Genomic DNA, 19,942 nt, shown 5'->3' on the forward strand with positions numbered 1-19,942 from the left:
AGGGGGGATGCGGGGGGAGTGGGGGCGTCCCGGGAGCTGATTGGTGGCCGCAGCGCTGGGGCGGAGCCTGGCCCGCAGCCCCTGGACCGCAGAGGCCTCGCTTTGTATCAGTTTCTGCAAGAAGATGCGGCCCCAAATCCGGGGCGGAGACCCCAGCACCCGTCCAGAGAGTGCGGCTGGGCAATTTGTTGAAAAATAAATCTGAGACTATTCATGAACAAGTGAGCAGTTGACATATAATAATATATTTTTCTGTAAACAGTGCACACTTATTTCTAAGGACGAATTTAATCTATGGGTCCTAGATGCATTTTTTAATTAAAAGCATCAAGTTGCATTAGAATGGAGCATATGATTACAAGAAAATCTTGCATCGCTTATATAAAGGGCGGGGATAAGAGTGAAGAAGTTGGCAATTGATATCTTCATAACCATTGAATTATTTTAAAGTAGCCCATGTTTTGTTTTATAAGTCACATAAAACACGAAGGTGTCAACAATTTTACTAACCAACAAATAGGTGACAGATACTGGGCATCAGAGAGAGAAAGAAAGGTGTGGCTACTGAAAACCTAGACTCTGTATCGACTGCTGCTTACCAGCTTACCAGCTGGGGAGTGCATTTGCTTTCTGGGGCCTCAGTAAGAAACGACCACAAATCTGTGTACATTTATTATCTGACACTTCTGTAGGTCAGGAGCCCACTGGCTAAGATCCAGGTGTAACAGGGGTGTGTTTTCTGGAGGCTCTAGGGGTAGAATCCACTTCCTTGCCTTTTTCAGCTCCTGGAGGCTGCCCAAATTCGTTGCCTTTTGGGCCCCATCTCCAAAGCCGACCATCTCACCGCCTGAATCTCTGCCTGTGTCTGCATATTTCTCTGCTTCTGTTTCACTTCTTTCTGAGCGAGTTTGACCTGTTAAGTTCCCTTTCCGTCCCGGACCCAGCAGGCCACCCTCAATTCTTAATCCCACCTCCTTTTTTGTGCTTATAGTATTTCTCTTTCTTTCCATCTGCTCTCTTCCTGCATTTGTTTGCCTCTGTCCCCCAGATAACTTCCCCTCTTTACAGGTAGAAAGTGTAGTGGGTGGAACACCTTATCAAAAGGACACTTGGCTGTGTGCTCTTACTGCCACTTAAAGCTGGTGCTTTTCAGGGTTGTTGAAACACACATGATAACATGTGAGACACGACGTTTTTGTTTTTTTAATGTTTATTCATTTTTGAGAGAGAGGCGGGGAGGGGCAGAGAGAGAGGGAGACACAGAATCCCAAGCAGGCTCCAGGCTCCAAGCTGTCAGCATAGAGCTGTCAGCACAGAGCCCCACGGAGGGGCTCAAACTCACCAACCAGGAGATCATGAGCTGAGCTGAAGTCTGAGGCTTAACCTGCTGAGCCACCCAGGCGTCCCTCGAGATATGAGATTCTTAACTGATGGCTGTCTGTACTAGTTCCTGGTCTTTCTCCCCTCCTCTCCAGACCCTCACCCCAGGCTGAACTTCCTTCCCAGGCCCAATGCGGGTCCTCAAAGAGCATATCGGTGATTTCAGAGGAGGAGGGCCTAGGGGGCTGGCGTGTGGGGAGGCAGCTGTGGGAGGAGAGGAGCTGAGCGGAACAGCAGGGCCCCCCATTGGCAGGGGATTAGCTGGCTGAGGTCCGTGCAGTCTTGGGTGGAGGAGATTTGCAGGCTGCACTTGCCCTGTCTCTTGCCAGCCCCCCCCCCCCCCCCACCAGGAGCAAAGCCTAGAGGGCTGGCCCAGGGATCTCTGCCAGGGGGATTTTGGACTGAAAGCACTGGCCTCAGTGGGTATTGAAATGTCAAGGTCATGCTTTCTTGCTACCTATGCTAACTCTTTCTGCTGTCTGCATTCAGTACATTTCTTTTTTTCCATAAAGGAGGTTGGGTGAGATGTTTTCACTCTCAAAGTCTGTGACCAAATGCTCAGGAAAAACAACTGAAAATGGTGGGTTTTGTGAGTGTGTCAGGGGAGAGAGTGGGGGCAGGCAGGCATGTGTCCTGCTGACTCTCAGTGTCTGGGAGGAGGAGGAATATGGCAAGAGAGAAACGCAGCTGCCTTGGCAGAGAGAATGAGTGAGAGACAGAGAAAACTCAACGCCAAAGAAGCCCAGGTCTTTCAGGAACACTCTGTCTGCCTCCACAGAAACCCGCTCCCCAAGCACCCCTCTCAGCTGCACAAACATGCCCAGACATTGGCTTTGCCTTTCACCCTCAAAGGACTTTCTAGTCAGAGACGGCCCCTCTGTGTCTGGGAAGCTGGTTGCTCATTTCTAGAAACCCCTGAGACCTGAACCCCCATGTCTGCCTCCACTCTGTGGCCAGGCCTGGTGGGGCCGTTCTGAGGGAGACGAGGCTTTGGCAGGGAGGCGAGGAGAGAGGACAGGCGGCTTGCAGATTTCTAGAGAGCAGGAGATGGTGGTTGTACCAGTGAACAGAAAGGCTGATCTCTCCTGAGTAAGAGGATTCTTCCTGTCCTTTCTCCCTGGATGTTGAGCCCGTTGGCCTTGGGACTGGAGTTTCACCAGTCAGTCCTCAGTGTGCTGACTGTAGAGTTGGCCTCCACAATCGCCCAAGTCAACTCCTCGATATAAATCTGTGTGTGATGTACTATCCGCACAGATACACCGAGTGTATCTGTCCCGGTAGGTCTGTTCCTCTGGAGAGCGCTGACTGTGGCAGGCCCCTTTCCACACCCCCCGCCCCCCCAGGGTTATTCATTTGGAATTTGCTGCTGTTTCAGCTGCTTCCGGTCTCCACTGGGGCTTTGCCTGTGGCCACTACTGACAACTCCCTGGGGCTTTTCTTTATTTACAGAGATGCAGGGTGAACACTGGGTGGGCCTCACTCCCTGAGTGTTTGCCTGAGCCTTTTTTCCTCCTCAATACCCCTAAGAGCTCTATGTTGCATAACAAAGGACTTGTAGGGTGAGAGGGGGACACTTACCTACACGGAATGTAACTCTTCACTGTAGAGTCTGTGATAAAGGCCTCCAGGAAGAGAAATTGGCTACTGGAGGGCCCTTCTGGTTGATTCCTTCTCTCCCCATTTTTTTCTCTCACTTCCTCCTATGTCCCTCCCTGTGGGTTTTAATAGGGACTGAAATTGATTTGTAAAATGGAATTAATACAAACACAAGTACAAAGAAGAACATTTGTAAAGCTTATCTTGGAACATTTTGTATTTAGAAATCAAGTTTGCTCAGAGTCTTAGGAACTTCACTGAGCAATAAATATAATCAAAATAGGAACAGTGGAAGGATGGGGGAGAAATGAGGGAAGACTGGTGGGAAAATTATTGTTATTATTATTATTATTTCTAAGTTTACTTACTTATTTTGTGAGAGAGAGCCTGTGTGTGGGAGCACAAGTTGGGGAGGGGTGGGGGGGGGCGCAGAGTCCCAGCAGAGCCTGACGTGGGCTCGATCTCACAACCGTGAGATCGTGACCTGAGCTAAAATCAACAGTCCGAGGCTTAACCAACTGGAGCCACTCAGGCACCCCCATTTTTCTTTTTAAAGAATGGTTAAGTGCTATCTTCTGTTTTTAGGACAACAAATTCCTTATTTTTATGAAAGCAATACAGTTCATCAATAGATGGAAATAAAAGAAAAAAGAAAGAGGATTATACTGCACCTGCTATTTTTAATTTAAAAGGTATTTAACTAGTCCCAGCCGCTTTGGGCTGCTATAAGGAAACTTTCGTAGCTGGATGGCTTGAAAACAAATACTTTTCTCACAATTTGCTGGAGTGTCACGTTGTTGTGGTCGTTGTTGTTGTTGTTGTTGTTGTTGTTGTTGTTAATGTATTTAATTTGAGAGACAGAGCATAGAGGGAGCAGAGAGAGGAGAGAGAGAGTCCCAAATGGGCTCTGCACTGTCAGCGTGGAGCCTGATACAGGGCTCAAACTCACGAACTTGAGCCGATTATCAAGAGTCAGACCCTTAACCAACTAAGCCACCCAGGGCCCCCCTGGTACCTAGCAGTGTCACTTTTAAGTGAACTTGAATTCAACTAAGAAGCCAAAGAATTGCTCAGCTAAATGTGTCTCTACAGCAAGGATGTCTGAAATACTGCAAAGTGTTCTGAACCGAAGTTTTCTGCACTTGACTGGATATGTCTTCTTGGGGTGCAGCACTTTTGAACCCTAGGAAACTGTGAGTGCTAAAGATTTCTTTGGGCTCTGTGAAGACTATGTTGGATGTAGAGAGATGATTCTACCTTGAAAGATTTTACTGTCTTTTTCCAGAGCTACGCGCCTCACCAGTCCACTATCTCAGGATTGGCCAATAACAGCAAGAATTCCTAGCATTTTGTCAACTCACCTTCAGTATAATTTCTCAGGCTCTGGGGGAGCTCTTGGCAGAATGAGTAGGGGTGAGTGTTTAAATATCATTCAAAGATCAACCAGAATCGTGTTTTTTGTTTGTTTTTGCAGAGGATTTGGAGCCAAACATCCTGGCCTCAAATATCCATTCTTACATAAGACATCTTTGAAGAGAGCCTCGTACATAGAAGGGCTCAGTAAATGTCATGCATTTTTTAAATTATATTCACGTTTAGGCTTCATGGAATGATGTTGTGCCCCATTCCTTCTTTGCTTTATACTAAGAAATGTATTTTTTATGCTTGTACACCTTTCTTTACCTTAATTTCATTAGATATTGATGGAAGGGATTCTGTGACCTAGCCTCCTGCCATCTTTACATGGATTTTCCTGTTTCTGCCTCCTAACAGAAGAAGCATTTAGGCTAACCAGCATGTTCCTGGAAGGATTTTACCTATTTCCCTTTATAGATTTCTCAAATGTTCAGTTTTTACATTGACTTGAAAAAATGCCTTGGCCTTTTTTCTCCTGGTCACTGAAATAGATAGCCTCCCCACCCTAAATCTGTGGTCTCTTTCTCTCTCAGTCTGTCTCTCTTTAAATCCCATGTAGGAAATTCAAATAGGGTGGTTTGGAGAAAGAAAAACAAAATACACTAACATCCTTCTAAAAGAAGAAAAATAACCTACTTGAAAGGATCCAGAAACAAGTCTTTACAGATCTGACGCGGGCCTGGACACTCTTAGGGGGCACTCATGGACACTTCTTGGCTTACGGATGTTCCTCGGCGACGACACTAACAGAGCCTGGGGGCAAGGGAGCCTCCAAGGCCACCCGCTTCTTTCAGCTAGCCTCCTCCTAGGGCCCCAGTCCCTCAGATCCAGGGCCTGGATTTCAGGTGTATAACCCTTGGGCAAGTTGGATTTAGGTTGGCCATTCATGGAGGAAATTCCAATTTCCTGAAGACACTAGGGGGCGGCCCCAACAGACCCAGGGGCAGCAGAAGCCTCCTGACCCACCCACACCTCCTGAGCCAGACAGATGTCATTCCCTCAAACCACCCCCCCCCCCCGCCCCCAGCTGCTTTTTTTTTCTTCCAGGGTCTCGCTGCTAGGCTGGAAGTCCTGGAAGAGGCTGGAAGCTGACCGAGGTTCATGCGTTCTGAAAGGCAAGAGACTCCAACTGACCCTTGGGTGTGAGGAAAGTCCCTTTTCTCAACCCACCGCACCCCTTGAGCTAACTGCCAGTTCTGCCCCTAACCCACTAGGGCCTCCATCTGACCTGGAAGCCCCCGGGGGGTCTAGGGATGGCCAGGCGATGCTCATAGCAATCTCTATCTACAAGGTAGATAGGTGGGGTCTGTCCTCACCCTCGGCTACTGCCAAAAAGAAACAAAAACCCACCACCCCTGTTTTATTTGCTGTGGATAGAAAACTACACATCCCCATTAGGTTGGATACCCATTGGATTGCCGAGAAAGATCCCTCACAGATGGTGCAGGCTCCCAATAGGACTGATGTACTTTCAATGGCAAGTGCAGAGGGGCTGAAGAAGTCAAACGAAAAGCCAGGTATGTAACCACTGTGATTCTGTGAGGTTTTGACTTTAGACACTGATGTAAATCCTATTTATGGCCTGTTTATTTTGTTCACCTAAAATATCATTTTTTTGTCACTACATTTTCCAACTGGCCATTGCTGTTCTGAAGGAATGCTACTGATATTTTGTTTTAAAGAACCTATTAACTGAGATGTTAGCTATTGATTTAAAGTGGAGAGATAATACTTAATCATGTTAAAGAAATATACTTTTATTTCTAGTGTGCCAAAATATATAAAATATGGAGTGAACAAAGCATCTTACTAAATTTCTTCCTTTTTTTTTTTTTTATTGATCCAGGAGATTTTCAGGTTTAACTTCTTACATTCATAGAATATATGCACTTAATTATGGTAAATTATGTTTTCATTAAGTTGTTAAAATCACTAATCCTTCCTTTTTTAGGAGTTTTGATCTATTTTTTTCATCTAATCAGCAGTTTTAGATTTTTATTTTGTGGAACAGTGGTCAGGAACATATTAGTACGTGAACTACTTAAATAACCTTAAGAAATGCCATGTTTACATATGTTTTTCAAATTCAAAGTCATGTTAGCATATTGAAGGCTCTGAGCAATCCTGTAGTAAATAATACTCCTTAAATTTATTTAATGCAACACTCTATAAATTTACCTAAAAATGAAAGGAAACCTTTCCTATTTATTAAAATATATGGGTCAGACTTCTGTAGAATACCAACTTTGGGACACATTGAACTGTGGGTTTTTTTTTTTTTTCCTTATACTGACTTTGCCAGGTTTTGTACCATAGCTATATTAGCTTTATAAGATCTAGGCATGGACAGACTTTTGCCAATATTTTCACTTATTTATATTAAAATAACATTTTTATGATGATAAAAGTACTGTGTGTTTATTATAAAAAGTGAAGAGAGGCACTTGGGCGGCTTGGTCAGTTGAGTGTTCAACTCTTGTTTTCAGCTCAGGTCAAGATCCCAGGGTTGTGGGATCAAGCCCCATGTCAGGCTCCATGCTAAGGCACTGAGCACAGAGCCTGCTTAAGATTCTCTCTCTCTGTCTGCCCTTCACCCCCACTCTCACGAACATGTTCTGTCTCTCTAAAGTAAATATTTTAAAAAATGAGGAGGGGCTCCTGGGTGGCTCAGTACGTTAAGTGCCTGACTCTTGATTTCAACTCAGATTTTGATCTTACTGTTCATGAGTCTGAGCCCCTGTTTGGGCTCTGTGCCAACAGTGAGGAGCCTGCTTGGGATTCTCTCTCTACCTCTCTCTTTGCCCCCACTTGTGCTCGCTCGCTCTCTCTCAAAAATAAGTAAATTAAAAAAGAGAAAATGAGGAAATACCAAAAATAATAGAAAAAAATATCACCTATATATAATCCCAATATTAGAAATAACCCTAGTTAACACTCCAATCGATTATTATACATCTGTATCTATAAAGTATCTATCTATATACAATCTATATATGTACATATATTTAGGTATTTATAAAATTGGAATTATTTTGTATATTGTATACAATTCCATGTTGTATTCTTTTACCCATGATTTACATCTTGAACGTTTTACCACACATACATACATTTAAACATAGTTTTTTAATGGCTGTATACCAGCCCAACTCTTCTACTGAAATTGCATTTGGTCATTTTCCATTTTGGAAATTAAATTCTTCCAGAACTGTGGTAGTCACAATAATTGTGTTAAAAATACCTTTTTTTAAAAATGTTTATTTATTTTGAGAGAGAGAGAGAGACAGCGTATGAGTGGGGGAGGGGCAGAGAGAGATGGAGACACAGAATCCCAGCAGGCTCTGGCTCTGAGCAGTCAGCACAGAGCCTGACACAGGGCTCAAACTCATGAACTATGAGATCATGACCTGAGCTGAAGTCGGACGCTCAATCAACTGAGCCACCTAGGCGCCCCTGTATTATTTACCTCTTGATCTGCATTTCTGATTATAAGATGGATTCCTAGAAGGAGAATTGAAACAAGCCAAAAGATTAGCATTTAGAGGGTTTTTGATACATAGTGACAAATTATCCTGTAGAAATGTTTTTATACATTTATACGTCCATCCCTGGATATGCATGTACCCATCTGAACTTCTGATGCACTCAGTATCTTCTTTTCCAAACATTATGGAGGCTGTCTACATGTTGACTGAAATCCTTTTCAGTACAGATTACAGCATGTGTGAAAGAATAGGTTTTTCTCTCCTTTCTTTCCTTCCTGGAGCCTGATCCATATAGAGCCTACAATGAGAAAGGGGCATATTTTCAAAATATGAGCTAGGGTGTGGGGGAGTTTAGGAAGATTTACCAGCTTAAACTTAGTACCTGCACTTTATAAGCCCATATATCTTCTAGACAATCCTTGCAGAGGCCAGTCTGGTAAGGATCTTGCCACCTCTCCTTTGCCATCTCATTCCCCCTTCCCAACTTAGCCTCGGAATAAGTAGGGAAGCTGAACGGAGCAAGAAAAATGGCTAGACAAGGCACGGAGCATTTGCCAAAGGGCTGGCAAAGAAAAGGGAGAAGACCCAGGAAGAAAGGTTGCTGCTGATTGCAGACACATGCTTAGGATAAACGTTGAGAATATAGGACTAAAGCCCTGTGCTCGTGGATGGAGTTTGGAAACAGGTAGAATATAAAAAAGAAGTTGCTCCAAAACCTCTGCATGGATTAGAATCTATCACACACACTTGCAATAAGACATGATTGGTCTTTCTCTGGGATTCTGATTGTGTGTTGGATTGGGCAGCATGAAGCCTGCTTTGTTGCTGTGCGTTGCCCTCCAGTGTTTCAATGCCATCAGGTTATAGAACTGAGCCAAGGGCATTGCTTAGCCATGGCTGCTAAACCGTTAGAAAAATAGTTTCAAGAAGCTGAAGTAGACCCTGAGAAAGTGGTAATGGTACCTAAGATGTGTTTTGAGGAGAAAAGAAGATGCTGTGGCCTCATTTCCTTAAAAAAATTTTTTTTAATGTTTATTTATTTTTTGAGAGAGAGGGACAGAAGGCAAGCAGGTGAGGGGCAGAGAGAGAGGGAGACACAGAACCCAAAGCAGGTTCCAGGCTCTGAACTGTCAGCACAGAGCCCTACATGGGGCTTGAACCCACGAACTGAGAGATCATGACCTGAGCTGAAGTCGGACACATAACCGACTGAGCCACTCAGGTGCCCCATGGTCTCATTTCTAAAAATGAAGCATATGCTTTAAAACTGATGGTTCAATTGCAGAGTCAGGGTTATTCGGTGTTGTGAAAGATGCCAGGTAGCTCATAGCAGGGTGGGGGATGTGTGCTGGTGAGAACAAGTCCATATCAATTAACATATTTGGGGGGAAAAGTAGATTATTTTTGGAGGACAACATTAGATTGACAGGTGATATGAAAAATCCAAACAGAATGGGACTTTCTGGTTTCAGTTATAGGATCCCAGGCTTTGGGGCTCTGTTGGGAAACAGGACAAGCCACACATCCATGTGGGATCATATTCATGTCTTTCTACCAAGTCCAGAAAGTCACAGGTATTCATATGGTGCAGAAAAGGCAAGGCCGAAGTAGGGAGGAGCTCAAACTATGGGACAGATCCATTAGGAGGCTGAGAGAAAGGACTCTTATGGCAGGTGGAATGCAAAGACGATGGGTGAATTGGAAGCTATGAAAGCAGTAACTCAGTGCATTATTGTGTGCTGGTCTTCGAGCCTTTGGAAAGGTAGAGAGGGCTGAGAAAATGCATGCCAGATTTCTGACTGTCAGGGAATGAGCAAAACATTTCAATTATGTAATGAGGTTACAAAAAGTTTTCTATAAGGCAATAATAAAGACCCTGAAAAAATGGGGCCGGTTCAGCCAAGCACAGGGTAAAGCTTGACTCCTGGCCCTTCTTGTAGAAGCAGCCTGAGAGCCGCCTGGAGCTCTGTTTGCTAGTGTAACTGCAGTGGTGGCAGGGGAAGGCAGGGCCAGGAGAATTAGGAGACTCAGGACAGAGCAGCTGAGGCTGCATGCTGGACCCTCGCTGGCATCTTGGCGGATGACGCACGAAGTGACAGGTTGAACTGACGGTGGCTCTTCTCTTCTAAAGGCAGAGAGCCCTGAGGCGGCAAACCCCACCTTGGCCCCGGGAGGGTGAGGTGGAAAGGATGCCTCAACTTTCATTATTTATGAAAACTCGATGGGCCTGAGATCACAAACTTGACTCTCCTGGAGGGACTTCACTTCCGTGTTGAGGTTAAACAACGTGTCTTAACGGCCAGTTGGATGATTTTGATAGAAACACATTGGACATTTGAATCAGAGTCTTGCCTGACTCATTACGGATCCCACAACCTCCCTGACCTTTGGAGACCACGTGCTCCCCCTGAAGGACCTGGCAGTGTCCCCTCCAAGGAGTTACGCGCGTTACATTTGATTGTCATTGTTTGAGTCTTCTTCAGTCTTTCCTTCACCTTATGACCTTGACACCTTTGACGACTACAGCCGGTGTCTTTGTATATCCTCAATTTGAATTTCTCTTGCTATTTCCTCGTCATTAGTTTTAGGTTATGCATTTGGGCCAGAGTATCACAGAAGTTGACGCTGGGTTCTTCATGCTATCAGATGTCACGTGATTTCCACTTACCCCATTACAAATGATGTTCATGCTCATTACTTGACTAAGGTGATGTCTGCCAAGCAGTTTCTTTAGCAAAAATCTCTCATGTAGCTCCCCTGTAGTACAGTTCTCCTATGCTATTTTAATTTAGTGGATTCATTTCACAACCGCATAAACTCACTTATCCCAAATGTGGTAGCCATGGTATATACCTAAGGCCACTGACCTGGCTTTATCTGTATCGGCAGCATTCTTGTTTCACATTAGCCTTTTTTCTTTGATTATTTGAAACATCTCTCTTAGCTTTTTAAAAAGGTTTATTTATTTTGAGAGAGAGAGAGAGAGCGCGCTCATGCATGAGAGGGGGAGGGGCGAGAGAGAATCTCAAGCAGGCTCCTCCCTGTCAGCACAGAGCCCGATGTGGGGCTCTGACTCAAGAACCGTGAGATCATGACCTGAGCCGAAATCGAGAGTCAGATGCTTGACTGACGGAGCCACCCAGGCGCCCCTCTCTTAGCTGTTTTTGATGGGAGGGTCAGGAGGGGGAGACGGCAAAAGGGGATGGGAGAGGAAGGGCTGTGTCTGCCTCTGCCATCACGAATCAAGGCTGCACCCCAGCCTGGGTGCCGAGTGTGTGAGTGCCGGCTGGTGGATCGCCCTTGCCTGTGCCCCCAACATGTGGAACCGGTGTGAGTGTGCTCAGCTCCAGGGGTCGTGCAACGGAAAGAACAGATGGAAGGTAGAGAACCGGGGATGGGGGGGGTGGCGGGGTGGGGGGGGGCTGTGCTCTGGGGTTGATTCCTTGTGTGATGCTGAGTAACCCTTGTTCTTCTCTGCACCTCAGTTTTCAGGTCATGGCAATGAAGAGAGTTCCCTTTCCACATAGCTAAAGAAAAAAAGGAATACGTCAGGACTGTGAAATTTTGAGATGAGAAAGAAGGCACAAGAGTAACACAGGTGGAGAAAAACGGAAACAGATGCTCCTCAAGGAAGCTTTGTCCCCCTCTGGGCTCACAGAGAGTCTTTAGCTCCTGGATGCACCTTCCTATGCCTCACGGGTTCATGAAGATCCACCATTCCAGCCGCTCGCACTGCTTGCGACCTTGCCCGAGAAAAGGTCCTCCCGCCCTCTCATTTGGAACTTGTATATTCCAGAAACTCTTAGAGGTAAAAACCCCCTCATCTGTGCTACTATTTCAGCTCAAAACACGTTTAAAAGGAGGTTATCTCAGAGAAGTGATAAGGAGACAGATAAACATCCTGGAGTTTGTAAGGTAGGAAAAGAGAGTGAAAAGGAGAATTATTGTCCATAGAAGCCTCCTTCCTTCCTTCTGGGCCCCACTGGAGGCCCGAGGGGCTGGAGCTTTGTGGTGGAGATGCTCCTGATTCAATAAGATTCATAGATGGCAACTTGTGGGGCTCCCACACTTTGGCAATTCACAGAGCTGGGTGAAAAGAAATGACAAAATCACTTAAAAATCTTTTAGTCTTGATAAATGTGCTTTTTTTTCTTTTTTTTTTTTTCCTTTTAAAGGATCAAATTCTTTCTTAGCTCTTGGTTCTGATACAGCTTTCTTACTGGAGTGCTATCAGCGACATTTTGCACAATTGGAGGCTGCTAGTTCCAAAAACCTTCTGAAAATTATTGCCAAGGGCCTATCGGGTAGAGGAGCAGAAACGAGAAGGAAGGAGGTTGTTTTGCATTAAAATAAATAAGCATCTGAGGGTTATATGTAAGAATCACTAAATTCTATTCCTGAAATTATTATTACACTCTACATTAACTAACTTGGATTTAAGTTTTAAAAAACTAGAAAACTGAGCCCCCCTCCCCCCAAATAAATAAATAGGTTCAATTTGTAAAGCTGAGCTGCCTTCTAGGAATGGAAAGAATGAGTCACGGGCATGGCTTTCCAATGGCATTAGGAGCACAATGCCCTTATATGCCCACGAAACTTCTTTTTCTGTTTCAGGTGGGAGGGGCAGGGAGAAAATATTTCCTTTAGGCAAATTACCTAAAACCCGCAAACCACATCTGTTCTTTCCAATGAGCTTGTCCAGTGCCAGGCTAGACAAATCAACTCTCCAGTGGAGGAAGACATCAAGCAGTTTTCAGAGGCTGCCTGGAGAGAGACCACTGGTATCTACAGCCCACAGCAGCTTCGCCGGGCAACCACGTGGTTTACTAGGTTCCGGGGACGTGTTCTCACCTTAGGGCAAACTGGGGTCTCGGCTTAGGGGGCTGGGTTGATATCTTTACATTTCAAGGATTATTTGAAAGCCTCTTTCTTTGGCAAGAGACTCAAAGAATATCTAAAGGACCAAAAAAGCCCCCCAAAAAACAAAAAAACAAAAAACAAAACAAAACAAAAGGAAACCCAAACCAAAACAAAAGTGAAAGTCTAAAGTTACATTTTTTTTCCATGAGGAATTTAAACATCTAGATAGACAAAAATAAATCTGCCATCAGTACGAGATCCAAAGAAAGCTACTCTGAACAGTATTAAATATTATCTTCCTTTTGAAGTTCTTATTTTTAAAAACATACCTGAATATTGTGCTTAATGAATTAATTAAATCATTCAACAGTTTGAAAAACTTTTTAGTTTGAAATAGTTATAGATTAACAGGGAGCTGTAAAAGAAAAAATGAACAGGGGTTTCTTGTGTACCCTTTACCTAGTTTTCCATAATGGTGACATCTTGCGTAATTATAGTGCAATGTCACAGACAGGAAACAGACATTGGGACAAGTCACAGAGCTGGCTCAGATTTCATCAGTTTTGTATGTACTCGTGTGTGTGTGTGTGTGTGTGTGTGTGCGTGTGTGTAGTTCTATGCTGTTGTATCACATGTGTAGATTTGTGTAAGCACCAATCAAGATACAGAATTGCTCTCCCACCACAAAGCTCCCCTGAGGCTACCCCTTTATAGCCACATGCACCCTAACTGAACGGCATATCCTTATAATTCGGTACACGTTCTTTTAAAAAAAAATTTTTTTTTTTACATTTATCCGTTTTTTTTTCGTTTATTTATTTTTGGGACAGAGAGAGACAGAGCATGAACGGGGGAGGGGCAGAGAGAGAGGGAGACACAGAATCAGAAACAGGCTCCAGGCTCTGAGCCATCAGCCCAGAGCCTGACGCAGGGCTCGAACTCACGGACCGCGAGATCGTGACCTGGCTGAAGTCGGACGCTTAACCGACTGCGCCACCCAGGCGCCCCATACATTTATCCGTTTTTGAGAGACAGAGCACAAGTGGGGAGGGGCGGAGAGAGAGGGAGACACAGAATCCGAAGCCGGCCCCAGGCTCTGAGCTGTCAGCACAGAACCTGACGCGGGGCTCGAACTCATGAGCTGTGAGATCATGACCTGAGCTGAAGTCGGATGCCTAACTGACTGAGCCACCCAGGTGCCCCAATTCTGTACACTTTCTATGTGCAAGTCCCTGCTCTGGGTACCAGGAATACATCATTGAACAAACACAAGTCCCTGCAGTATTGAGAAGAGACAAGAAAGAAACATCTTTTAAAAATAAACATCTGTGTTGGGTGATGAGTGCAGTTAAGTGAGACCCAAAAGAATAGATACTGAAGATTCCATTTTAATGAATTGCAGGAATAGGAAGACTAATATCTATGGGGATAAAGATCAGAAATTGGCTGTTGTTGTGGGCGTGTATTGGCTACAATGGGGCATGAGGCCCAAAGGGAGTTTCTGGAAATGTATTATATCTTGTTTGGAGGGAGAGTATAGGGCATGTATGTCAAAACTCACAGCTCTGAACACTCAATTCTATACATTTTATTGTATAAAAGTTATGTCTCAATTAAAAAAAAGTGAGGTAGGGGTGCCTGGGTGTCTCAGTCCATTAAGTGTCTGACTTTGGCTCAGGTCATGATCTCACAGTTTGTGGGTTCGAGCCCCTTGTGGGGCTCTGCTCTGACAATGTGGATCCTGCTTGGGACTCTCTCACTCTGCCCCTCCCCCACTTTCACTTTCTCTCCCAAAATAAATAAATAAACTTAAAAAAAATAAAAAAGTAATAATATACAGTGACAGTATTTAGCTAATATTAATTCTCAAGCTGCTGAGCATATTCAGTTAAAATGTTCAAGACAATCAGTTACAGGCAAACGACGAGTAGTTTGGTCAATATTTATCTTCTAGATTCCAGAGGCTACAACTTTCAAATGTGTCTTCTTTTTGACCATGAAAACCAAGATGATGTAATTATTGCAATGTAGTACCTAAGCATATGCATATTTAAAGTGATAGTTTGGATGACTTAACTCATGAATGGACTTACATTTTGACCTTAATTCTCTTTATAGGATGTTCTTTATTACCACGTTTCTCAAGCTGTGGATTTGACAAGCTGCAGAATTTGAGTTCATTTTATTTTCATTCAGAAAACATAGGCACCTGGTTTTGATATGTATAAAAATCAGCAACATGGAAACAAGCATACCACGCAAAGTTCAGATGAGACATGAAGGTAAAGAAAGATTTCTTTGGTATTTGGTGAGTCTCCTCACCAGGACAACTGTGATAATTAAGATATTCCTTCTTCCTTTATTTATTCATTCCTTCATCAACTACTCAGTGTGCATTTACGCATCCTATGCATTTTCTAGGAGCTGGTGATAGATCAGTGAGCGAAACAGACTAAAATCTTTTTCCTCGTGGCGATTACACCCTACTGGGAAGAGACATGATAAACACAATAATAAGAAAAGGATATATTCATTTTAGGGGTGTTCGAAGATGATTAGTCTATAGGAAAATATAAAATAGGAAGATCAGTTGTGTGGAGGGAAGGAAGATCTCGGTTGTCCCAGTGAGAATACAGTATTTGGGCAGAACTTTGAAGGAGCTGTGGAATGAGCCATATGGGTATTTGGAGAAGAGGGTCTTGCTCCAGAGAGCAGCCCAGACAAAGATCTGAGGTAGAAAAGTGCCACGCATGGTCAGGGAATAGCAGGAACTGAGAGAGAGAGGGAGATGAGGTCAAGTCATGAGGGTGGCAGTGTGTGTGGACAACCATCCAAGAGAAGAACCAGGAACTCAGTCAAAGAATTTGCCGCAGGCTTCAAGTCAATGCACGGTTAAGCAACGTCAGTTTCACCTCCTGGATTTCTGATTCCTTTCCTCGTCTCCATTCCCACTGCCTTGCCCTCCTCCAGCCTGCTGTCGGTTCTCCCCAGGGCGGCCTCACCTCTGACCCGGTTGGCCCCATGTCTATTCCTGTATTCAACAACCCTTTCCCCACACTGCAGCCAGGCACCTATAATCAGCTCCCTTTTGGTCATGAGAGACTAAAATTTTTTATGGCCTCTAAGTTTTGATTTTACCCACCTACCCAGGCTCCTCTGGTAGCACACAGCTCTGTGATACCTCCCATCACCGGAGCCGTACAGAGATGCTTCTCTTTCCCAGAAATCAAGGTCTTGTTCACTTCCCCACTCTCCAGGGCACCCTCCCCACATACATCATATTAACTGCTGCCTGTATTTTCTCTATCAGCTCACAGGTCCATTTTTCAGGAAAAACCGACCTGCTGCCCGTGCCATGTAGTGCATTTTGCATATTATGGTCATTTTGCTGACTGTAATTGTGCTAGATCATCAACTTAAGGTTTATAGATGCACTTCTGGGAGTTTCTGTTCTTAGAAGATTTGGGGAGCTAAAACTGAATCTGCTCATTAAAAAATAGTATTTGAGAGACAAGCGGGTGGCCCAGCAGGTCAAGCATCTGCCTTCAGCTCAGGTCATGACCTCACGGGTCATGGATTCCAGCCCCACCTCAGGCTCTGTGCTGACAGCTCAGAGCCTGGAGCCTGCTTTAGATTCTGTGCCTCCCACCGCCCCCCTGCCCTCCCCAACTCGCGCTCTGTCTCTGTCTCTGTCTCTATCTCTCTAAAATAAAATTTAAAAAAATTTTTTTAAATAGTATTAGAATGTTATGCTAAAATGTTTCGCTTTTGGAGGGATTCAGACTTTTAGACAGATTATTCATGGAAGCACTGTCATAAAGAATTTGCAGAAGTTGTTGGTTACTGGGGCATCTGGGTGGCTCAGTCAGTTGAGCGTCTGACTTCCGCTCAGGTCGTGATCTCATGGTTCGTGAGTTCAAGCCCTGCGTCGGCTCTGTGCTGACAGCTCAGGGCCTGGAGCCTGCTTCGGATTCTGTGTCTCCCTCTCTCTGCTTCTCCCCTGCTCACACTCTGTCTCTCTCTCAAAAATAAATAAAAATTAAAAGAAAATTAAAAAAGAAGTTGTTGGTTACTAATGCCAAAGGTTTTTGAGAAGTATTCTTAGATGCCCATGAACTTTACATCAGGGATAGTCAGAAAACTCCATATGATAAAAGGAAGGGAGTTGCATCTCATTTCTTCAAAAAGGAAATAGAAAACCAAAAGGCTTTACAACTGGACAGAAGTAGTCAGGCTCCTTTCATGATGTGAGGAAGGGCATATGCCTCTACAAACCTAACAGGCTTCCCTCTGGGTTTCTGGTAGGGCAAAAATCCTGAGAGGATTGAGAGAGAAGGAAATACGAAAGATTTTTCCTGAGAATAAAGGTAGCTAGAAAAGCAAACCAAACACATCTTTTCAATTAGCTCTAAATGCTTAAGCTAGGAAAATTGACCCTGGTGGGGACAGATGGCGGGCTTTGAAAGCTGTCCAGAGAGGCAATTGCTGACAGTTTGAAGTGCTTTTCCTGATTCTCTGTGATGAGTCATCCTTTTATAGGGCAAACCTGTCATCTAGGTGCCAAACAGGTCGCCATAGGAGAGTGAGTTGAGGTTGGTGCCTTGAAGTTTCCAGAGTTAATGTTTGCCACCATTCTTCGGGGGTCTCCTCCCCGTAGTTAGAGTCAGAGCCAAGCTTTCAAAAGAAAAAGCAGATGAACAGACAAAAAAATAAAGCCCATTTTTTCCCCTTCTTCTGTTATGATAGTGAAATAGAAAAGTGGAAAGAAGAAAAAACTCCACTCATTGTACTATTCCTATCATTTACCAAGTTTCTGAATATGATCATACAGTGATTAGTTGCAAGCAGGAGAGGAGAAGTCGGGCTAATGTAAGCAGAAAACACAGGCACTAAATAGCTCACAAAATCTCCGAAATCAGGCGGAGAGTTGACCGCATCATGAAAAATGGTTAAAAAAAATCATTCTGCAGACTGGTCCTTTGCAGACATCCCACGGTCTTTCCTGGACCCAGACAGAGATATCCCTAGTGCGCTGTTAATCACGACTGATTCTAGAAACTGGATTTGCTTTGCCTCAAGTGCCGGCCTCAGAACATTTAATTCTGGGAAGTTCCTCCCTATTTTGATTGCAAATCCTTGTCCCAAATCTGGCACGAAAGCACCTGAGTGACAGAGCCTGGGTGTTCTTGCTGCAAGGGATGCTGGGAACATTTTAGCCTCTTTTCAGGGTGGATACCCCAAACACAGAAGGAAGGTTCAGACGCTGGTTTAAAAAAAATCATGACAGATAATTGCTTACATTTCACACCTTTGACAGCCCCAAATCAACGTATTTCCTTCTTCCCATGTTTAGTCCATTCTTCCTCTAGAATGTCAAAGTCCTGCGTGGATAGTCTGCTACCTGTGTACTAATGTGAAAAAATAGGACACCATAAACATAGCCTGTAAACAATGGTAAGGGAAAGGACGTGGAAGAAGAAAATTGGTCAAAAATACAAATGCGCTCAGCAACAGCAAGGAGGGGCATACGTGAAGATGCTGTGCCCCATTTGTGTGACTGGTGTGTGGTCCCAGTGTGACTTTTGTCCACCTCCCATCCCATGATCCCTCCCTTCTGCCAGCTTCAGAACTTGTTTCTGTCCTTCACCCAAAGGGTCATCCAGATCTTCCTTCTGAGAAAGCGGAAATGTTGAGAGTGGGCCTTAGGTATGCGAGAACATAATATCATGTATCTCAGAGTCTATCTGTTAAATTTCCGGTTTTCTCTTCACTGCATAGATTATATTTTTTTCAGGGTGGCATTTTCTCAGCCAGCGCCAATCCATTAAATGCTAGCGGGCCACCTGGAGACTGCAGGCATTCCAATTTAGTAGATGCTTACGAAGAACATTCTGGACCCACAGGAGAGAGGAAAGAGCTGTCAGATGCAGGGCAACAGAAGAGGAAATGCTACACTGAAGCCATTAAGAGGAAACTCATTTTAAAAGTTGGGAACTGAAAAATATTTGAGAAGAAAAATCTGATTCAGTATTGAGTAACCACAAATACATCCTTAAGGTTCGTGTGTAAAACAAGCTCTTTGGGAACATTTGCTTACCCAAGGTTGCCTTGTTTCTCTTGTGGACCCCAACATTTCATCTCTATAGGCCTTTAGGATAATTGGTCACCGTGAATAGTGGCGCTTAAATTAATGTGCGTAATCTGAGAACATCTATGAACACACATATCTTTTAATCAAAAAAATCTTGATTTAGCTATTTGTGCATATAAAGGCAAATAAAGGATTTTGGTAGGTTCTTAATCTTAAAATGATGCATTTAAGTGATTTTTGATATGATAGGCAACCATGAAAAATGCTCCTCTCAAACTTACCTTTTGGAACCTGGATGTGACTGCTCTGCTGTCTGGAAGAAACAGCACCAGATGCTGGTCATAGTTTAGAACAGTTTCCTGGTCGTGATGCTGTTGATGTTTGGGGCTGTATTATACTTTGCCACAGGAGACTGTCCAATGTCCGTACTTTGTCATAGGAGACTGTCCAATGTAGGGTTTTCAGTAGCATCCTCGGCCTCTACCCACTAGAAAACTAAACGTCCCCTGGAAGACAAAATTCCCCTTCGGTTGAGAGCCCCTGGGTTGGAGCATATACGACAAACCAACACACAAGCTGTTGTTTCTCAGTGGGAGACACCCGGACTCTTGAACAGATCATTCTGAGTAATATGTTACATGTTGAGACTTGTGAGTCCTCAAGCATTAGACCATTTCCTTATTTCTTTTTCTCAACAATACAAGTAAGATTGTGAGATCGAGTTCTTACAAGGCAAGACAGGAAGCACTTTTCTTTTTTTTTTAAATTTATTTATTTATTTTTAAAAAAAAATTTTTTTTTCCAACGTTTATTTATTTCTGGGACAGAGAAAGACAGAGCATGAATGGGGGAGGGGCAGAGAGAGAGGGAGACACAGAATCGGATACAGGCTCCAGGCTCTGGGCCATCAGCCCAGAGCCTGACGCGGGGCTCGAACTCACAGACCGCGAGATCGTGACCTGGCTGAAGTCGGACGCTTAACCGACTGCGCCACCCAGGCGCCCCAGGAAGCACTTTTCACAAGTTAACTAATTTATTTTCAGTGTTACCCTTGGGGGAAAGCACTTTTATTAGTCCCTTTCCATAGCAGAGGCACTGGAAGCACAGAGAGGTT

General features: G+C 44.2%; 1 long non-coding RNA gene across 1 annotated transcript; it reads left to right on the forward strand.

The window, feature by feature from the left end:
• The first annotated feature begins 10,961 nt into the window (after window positions 1-10,961).
• Window positions 10,962-16,344, forward strand: LOC123607694. Its single transcript, XR_006716855.1, has 3 exons — window positions 10,962-11,257; window positions 11,363-11,685; window positions 14,856-16,344. It is a non-coding gene; the product is annotated as an uncharacterized LOC123607694 (long non-coding RNA).
• The last annotated feature ends 3,598 nt before the right edge of the window (window positions 16,345-19,942 follow it).

The sequence above is a fragment of the Leopardus geoffroyi genome, chromosome A2 (assembly GCF_018350155.1).
Source record: "Leopardus geoffroyi isolate Oge1 chromosome A2, O.geoffroyi_Oge1_pat1.0, whole genome shotgun sequence".
In the NCBI taxonomy this organism is placed as follows: domain Eukaryota; kingdom Metazoa; phylum Chordata; class Mammalia; order Carnivora; family Felidae; genus Leopardus; species Leopardus geoffroyi.